At 57.2% G+C, this 7,455-nt stretch overlaps 1 pseudogene; it reads left to right on the top strand.

Annotated features, from left to right (window-relative positions):
* Positions 1-977: 977 nt before the first annotated feature.
* On the top strand, positions 978-6,959 carry LOC101445669 (cationic amino acid transporter 4 pseudogene; annotated as a pseudogene).
* Positions 6,960-7,455: the final 496 nt, after the last annotated feature.

The raw sequence follows: 7,455 nt of genomic DNA, 5'->3' as shown, positions 1-7,455 counted from the left end.
TGCAGCTGGGCTGAGCACAAGTGGATCAATTCTTAGGCCCTAGTTTACTTTTATATATGCTGTCTGGACTTACGTCTATACTAAATATCCTCTTTACGGGAGAAGAAAGGGGAAGGGTGAGGAGGGTGGCTATGAAGGAATGGGAAAGGCAGCACATGCCCGGACAGGGGGTAATGGCAGGAGAGCAAAAGCTCCCCTAACTGGGATAATAATGATCAGGTGATGAGCACAAATGAAGGACAGGGAGTGGGGTAGATGTCATCCCGGCAGGAGATGGAAACCCGTCTGAGAAATTCCTCAGACAAAAACCGGGGGGCCGCAGAGGGTTCCAAGTGCCACCATCTTCTCTGGAAGTGTATCTTCCCATTGCCAGAGGTGGAGCCAGACAGGCTGTAGCTGCCCCGAGACCCAGTAGCACCAGCCACATAGAAAACACACAGAAAGTTCTGAGCAAAGAGGATGATGCATTCTGGTTTGGTTCAATGTGGCTGGGTCTGGCAGTCCTTTGGCTCTAAACAAGTGAGAGTTGATCACGCCATCCTTTTCACTTTCAGTCATGCAGCAATAGTAGGATGACTCCTGGACTGGGAAAAAAAAATGAGCCCCAGGGAGCTTAGGATGGCCGCCTGAGGGCATGGGAGAGGGTCTCCTCCAGGAGCAGAGTCCTCCAGCCTCACTGCGACTCCATGGGCCTCTGAAGGGCGGAGTCTGTAGCTAAAAGCTCAGAACATCCAGCATTTGTTAAGTGCTTGGTCGCAGGCACTCCCCTCCCCATCCCTGCCACTCTGCCCAGGGCCATTCACCAAACCCCCAGACTCAACTCATTAGAGGCCTCCACACCTCTCACGCACAGGTTCGGGTGCATCCACCTGCAGTTGTGAAGTGGGTGAGCTATAAAGGCCCTTATCTGGGTCTTAACCCGGCCCCCCCCCCCCCCCCAGCGCACCCCGTGACCCAGGGCTGGTAAAGACGCTTCCTGGTGGACTTTGCTTCTTCATCTGTGAACAAAGAGCTTCCCAGAAACCTGGCGAGCGCTGGACTTCATCCTGTAAAGAAGGGTAGGGTGGCCCACTTTAATGCGTGCGCAGGGTGAGGGTGGGTCGCTGAGGTGAAGGGCAGTGTGCAGACCCGGGGGTTGGTGGGCGGAGTCCGGGCCCCGAACAGTGAGGCCATATTCGGGGTCGGTGCCCCTAGGTGGGGTGGGGGGGACGCAACCGGGCCTCGGGGAAGGGAGCGATCATGCACACAAGCGGCGGAGTGGGGACGGGCGGGCTCTGAGGGGCGGCGGCGGCAGCAGGTGGGTGACAGCCTGTGCGGGTTAGGGCTGAGACGGGGGGGGTGGGGGGGGGGGTGCCATGAAGACCCGGGTACTGGGGACAGGAACGAGGCGGAATTGGCTGCGCAGAGACTTGCGCCGGGCGTCAGCTTCCTCACCTGGGACTTGGCGCAGGGTGAGGGACTGACCGCCACTGTCAGAGGCGAGGTGGTCCGTATGGGCGACGCCCCCGATGATAGAGCCGCTCCTATTCCGGATCGCTGAGCCTCCGGTTTCCACCTTGCTCTCAGATCCCAGATGAGGAGGGTTTCCCACCTCATGCTCCCTGCGAATGTTCCCACCTTGCCCTCAGTGACACTCGGCTCACCCCCCAGGTCTGGCTGCACCAGATTCGCTGGGAGAGGAGGAGGGCAGGCAGGACCCCCTGGCTTCCCCGGGACCCCCTGCCCCCAGTTCAGCGAGCCCTGAGCCCTCCCCTATCTCAGCCCTCTGGCAGGTGCATGTGCTTGCATCCCCAGGTCAAGGACGGGGACTGGGCGGTGGGTGGGCAATCCAGAAGGGACTGAAGATGCCTGACCCACCCGGCAGCCCATCATTCCCCTCTGATCCTGGCAGGTAGCTGGGCCCGCACTCCTCTCTGCTGCCCACCATGGCCTGGCGACTGCCCAGCGCCGCCAGCCTGGCACACTTCTGCAGGAAGTTGAACCGGCTGAAGACATTGGAGGAGTCCATCACAGAGACGTCACCGAGTCGCCGCCTATCTATGCTGGACCTGACCCTTCGGGGAGTGGGTGGCATGGTGGGCGTGGGCCTCTATGTGCTCACGGGCAATGTGGCAAGGCAGATGGCCGGTCCAGCCGTGCTTGTGTCCTACATGGTGGCTGGCGTGGCCTCCCTGCTGGCAGCCCTGTGCTACACGGAGTTTGGAGCCTGCGTATCTGGTCCTTGCTCTGCCTACCTCTTCACCTACGTGTCCGTGGGTGAGCTGTGGGCCTTCGTCATTGGCTGGAACTTACTTCTCCAGGGCCTGCTCAGAGGTGCCACTGTGGCACGGGCCTGCAGTGGCTACTTGGACTCCATGTTCGATTACCAAATTCGCTACCTCACTGAGACCCACATAAGCAACTGGCAGGTGCCCTTCCTGGCCCCGTACCCAGACTTTCTGGCCGTGGGCATCATTCTTCTTTCCTCCATCTTTCTCTCCTGCAGAGCCCGTGTCTCCTCCTGGCTCAAGTACACCTTCTCAGCCATCAGCCTCTGTGTCATCCTCTTTATCATCATCCTGGGCTTCTCCCTGGCCAGTCTGGAAAACTGGAGCACCAAGGAGGGTGGCTTTGCACCCTTCGGCTTCTCAGGCATCATGGCTGGCACTGCCATCTGCTTCTACGCTTTTGTGGGCTTCGACATCATTACTGCCTATAGCAAGAAAGCCTGGAACCCACGGAAGGCCGTGCCCATGGCCTCTGCCATCTCTTCCGGCCTAGTGGCCACAGCCTACACCCTGGTCTCCACCGTACTTACCCTCATGGTACCCTGGCACAGCCTCAACCCAGACTCGGCACTCGCTGACGCCTTCTACCGGCGGGGCTACAGCTGGGCTGGCTTCATTGTGGCAGCAGGCTCCATCTGCGGTGAGGAAGCAGCATCTTGCAGGGTGGGAACTGGATGGGGTGGTGGGGGGAGAGGTAGCCCCATATCCTGGGCTTCCCAGGTTGACCTCTGCTGTGTAACTGTCCCAGGAGGGCTCAGATTATGAGAGAATCCTCCACTCCCACTTACCACCTTCCCCAAATTCTGCAATGGACCTGTGGCTGAAACTGGGTGGGAAGTGACTGAGCACCCACACCCAGCCAGGTTCACACACCCTTGGTGACGGGCCCCTCACTCCCACCCCTCTGCCACAGCAATGATCACGGTCCTGCTCAGGATTCTCTTCTCCCTGCCACGCATCGTCTCTGCCATGGCGGCCGACGGGCTCTTCTTCCAGGTGTTTGCCCGCGTGCACCTCCAGTCTCAGGTCCCCATGATGGGCATCATGGTGTTTGGGGTCCTCACGGCCCTCCTGGCGCTGGTGCTGGACTTCGATGCACTGGTGCAGTTCATCTCCTTCAGGTCGCTGCTCACCTACACCTTCGTGACCGCCAACACCCTAAGGCTGCGCTTCCAGAAAACCTCTACACCCAGGTCCCTGGGCCCAGCCAGCCCTGAACCTGAGGCCAACTCCACAGTGTCCCTCCAGCCTGTGAGCGATGAGCATCCCTCAGGTCCCGAGCCTGGACAGTTGCGGCCAGCCCTGAGGCCCTACCTGGGCTTCCTGGGTGAGTGCGGCCACGGAACCGCCGTGGCTTGGGTGCTTGGCCTCCTGGTGGCCTCTGCCATCACCCTGAGTGGCGTGCTCATCTTTGGGGACTCAGCCCTGCACCTCCCGCACTGGGGCTACATCCTGCTGGTCCTGCTCAGCGGGGTCACCTTTCTGCTCAGTCTCGCTGTTCTGGCGGCCCACCAGCAAGAGCGCGTACAGGATACCTTCCAGGTACTGCCCCAACCCACCCCTTCACCCCCTCACTCGTAGCCCAGCTGACTCCATGGCCGGTTTCTGCCACTGCAGAATGAAGGAGGAGGACTTGGAGGACTGGGGATGCCACTCTGTCCAACCCCCTTTCTTTCAGCATCCGGGATGGGCACATGCCTCCTAAATCTCCCAAGGAAGAAAACGAGGCCCTCGGCCAGCCAATCTTTCCCACAGCTCAGCCGTTGTCCCCTCAGGTACCCCTGGTGCCCCTGACACCAGCTTTGAGTATCCTCCTCAACATCTACCTCATGCTGAATCTAGGCTACTTGCCCTGGCTGTGCTTTTTCGTCTGGCTGCTGATTCGTGAGTTGGGGTAAGGGGGAACATGGGAGGTCGGGATGCTGAGCAGGTGGTGGGAAGAGGGCCAGGCGGGCTGGACCTGCCTCTCAGACCCCTCCCACCACCACAGGACTCACTGTATATTTTGGCTACGGCATCCGGCACAGCATGGAGAACCTGCGGGAGCCACAGGAGCAGGCTAGTGAGCTCACACCATATGGTGTTGCCCAGTGCAGCCTGGAGGAGACGGTGTAGGCTGTGCAGCCACCTGCCCAGGAGCCTAACTGCATGGAGCAGCCTGTCGTGCCATGAGGCTGCCCATGGCCTGCCAGTGCCCATGCCCCTTCTGTCCTGGGCAGCTTGGGCTGGTGTGGGTCCGGGAGCCTCCGGCCCTCAGGACCTCAGCCACTGGTGCTGAATTCCGGGTCCTTGGGGATCGGGCCATGGCCAGCAGTGGTGATGTGGACTCTTTGCCCAGCACCCTCGAACAGATTGAGACACAATGGGGCAGGTTTGCCTCTCTGATGTTTCATGGGCCTCCCAAATATAGGTTCGCCAGGCTATGGGGGGCAGCTGCCCAGACAGGTTCCTAAGCACGGCCTGGGGCAGCGCGAATTCCAGATGCACTGGGTGCCTGTCCTCAGGCCTCTCAGGAAGCCCGGTGGGCAGGGTGGGGCTGGGCTGGGGGTTACCAAGGACTCACATAAAAGGTCCCCAAAGTGCTCAGTGACCACCACACAGCCCCTTGCATCACACTGCTGTCTTGCCTGTCTTCTGTAGGAACTGAACCTGGGACCTCCTATGTGGTAGATGGATGCCCTAACCACTGGGCAAAGTCCACTTTCCTGTTCTTTGATTCTTGATTCAACCTGTTCTGGGTCTTTAGGATTCTCAGTTAGTTGCTCAAATCTGGACACTGGAGCCAGTATTGGGTTGCAGACCCACTTCCAAGGGCCTTGGGGAGGGACTCTGTAATGGCCACAAAAGCCTCACGTATTTATTTACTTTCAATTACCTTATGTAAATTTCTATGGTCTGGCAGAAGATGGCGCTGATCAACAGCCCTCTCAGTTCAGAGACTGTTTGTGTCTTGGCTGCAACATAAACTTGCGACAGTTTGCTCGGTCGGTAGAGGTGGGGTCTGGCTGCGGACGAGGCGTCGGTCCAGCTCAGGATGAGGGGTTGGTCCCGCTTGGGATGAGGGATCGGTCCCGCTTGGGACGAGGGGTCGGTCCGGCAGCAGACGAGGGGTCGGTCTCACAGGGGTTGCGCGGTTCGGCTGACGGGGTCGCCCGGCGAAGCAGGCGATGAACTGGGGACAAGGGAGGCCAGGCCCTTGTCGGGGGCTCTCAGGACTGGAGGGCGCACGGCAGAAGAACTACCGCGGAGACAAGGTAAACACGCAAGTCCAACTTTATTGAGGGAGAGGCAACAGTTTTATAGGGGCTGGGGAAGGCTGATTGGTCAAAGCCACACCCTGTTCTGATTGGTTGCCAGAGAAAGGTCAGTGGGAGGTACTGGATGGGGGAGGGGTGGTGATTAGGGATTGGCTGTTGCTGTTGCTGTTGCTGGGGGAAGTGGCAGGGTTTAGAGATTGGTGGCTGCTGTTGCTGGGGTAGAGGGCAGACTTGAGTTTCCCGCCCACGCCTGGTTGTTGCTGCTGTCGGGGGGAGGGAAAAGGGCAGACTGGAATTTTCTGCCCTGCGCCTGCGCAGGGAGAAAGAAGGCATGGTGTGGCACTATCTGGGAGGAGGGGTGGCCACGGAAGCATGGCTGCCGAGAAGGGGAGACCCGAGGGCACTCCGCGCCCATGCCGAGCTTCCTTCAGGGGTGGCGGTGGGCCCGACCAACCACCCTATTACAGGGGCAGCGGTTTGGAATAGGCCTACCACGGCCGCTGCCTCCTGCCAGGTCAGCAAACCACACTTCAGCCCGAGGGGTGACCGCATAAACTGGATCAACGTGGTAGAGGATCCTACCGGGAGACTAAGTGTCTCATAATTCAAACTTGCTCAAAGGTAGTTCGGCAACCTTTGCCGGCAGCCCCCTCTCTTCCCAGGTAGGAAATAATTCCTCTCCCCTCTGCATCCTCAACAACCAGACTCAGTCAGGATAGAGGAAGAGTCAGAGGGTTGGATATCTCTAGCCCTTGTCAACTCCCAGGGCAAACGATGGTGTAGTCCCACCAGCATGGAAGGACTCCTGGGATAAAGCGACCAAATCTGCAGAAACTGTAGCATTGATCTGGAGAAAGTGGCCACATTAGTTGCTGAGGGCAGGGAGAGGGAAGAAGAGATGAGATGTGGGGGCATTTTCAGGAAGTAGAGTTGTCCAAAATGATATTGCAGGGATAGATGCTGGACATTATGTATCCTGCCATAACCCACTGAACGAACTACAATGTGAGCTATAATCCATGCTGTGCAGCAGTGCTCCAAAATGTATTCACCAAATGCAATGAATGTGCCACAATGATGAAAGAGGTTGGTATGGGAGGATTGGGGGGTGGGGAGTGGGATATGTGGGAACCTCTTACATTTTTTATTGTAACATTTTTGTGATCTATGTATCTTTCAAAAAAAAAAAAGGATTTAATAAAAAAGAAAGAAAAAGAAAAACCAAAAATTGAGTCAGGGAAGCCAACATGACTCAGTGGTTGAACACTCGCTTTCCACACATGAGGTTCCAGGTTCAATCTCCAGCCCCCGTACCTTAACAACAGCAAAAAAGCTAATCCAGTCTTACACCGTGTCCCTCTCCCTCTCCTTTCCTAGGGAGGTGGCTCCCTGGGTCCCACTTTGCTGTAGCCACTGGCCCTGAGGCATGAGAATTCAAAGTGTCTATAGGGTGGCTGAACATGCCACCGGTTGCAGCTGCAGCTTTTAACTCAGTTTTGCTATCAAGATTCTTTTCCTTTGCCCCTTTTTCTTCAGGGTGGTGTCCAGCCTTCTTGTGGTGTCCTAAACCCTACAGGATTTTTTCCCAGGCCTTTTCTGACTGTCCTCTAGCTATTTTCCTGGGATAGAAGAGAGGCCGGTATCTTTCTGGTCTGCCATCTTCCTGAAAGTTGGTTCCTCACTGGTTTTTGAAGTGACCAGCTGAGTAGAATCTTCAGCTGGCACTTCTCTTTCTGTTCCTTTATTGCCTTCTGAAGAACGATGTTATTTGAGAGTGATCAGGAACTTCTGATTCTTCCTTTACTGTCACAGCTAGGAAAATTCCAGAATCTTCCATGGATTCAGCTTTCACTTTGATGGGGCCACAACTTCCACACAGAGACAGGACTGACCTTTCAACATCTGCTACCATCACCAGAACACCTAGGTAC

The sequence above is a fragment of the Dasypus novemcinctus genome, chromosome 19, assembly GCF_030445035.2.
Source record: "Dasypus novemcinctus isolate mDasNov1 chromosome 19, mDasNov1.1.hap2, whole genome shotgun sequence".
NCBI lineage: Eukaryota > Metazoa > Chordata > Mammalia > Cingulata > Dasypodidae > Dasypus > Dasypus novemcinctus.
Note: the sequence above shows the minus strand (reverse complement) of the source record. Positions and strands in the feature narration are given on the sequence as shown.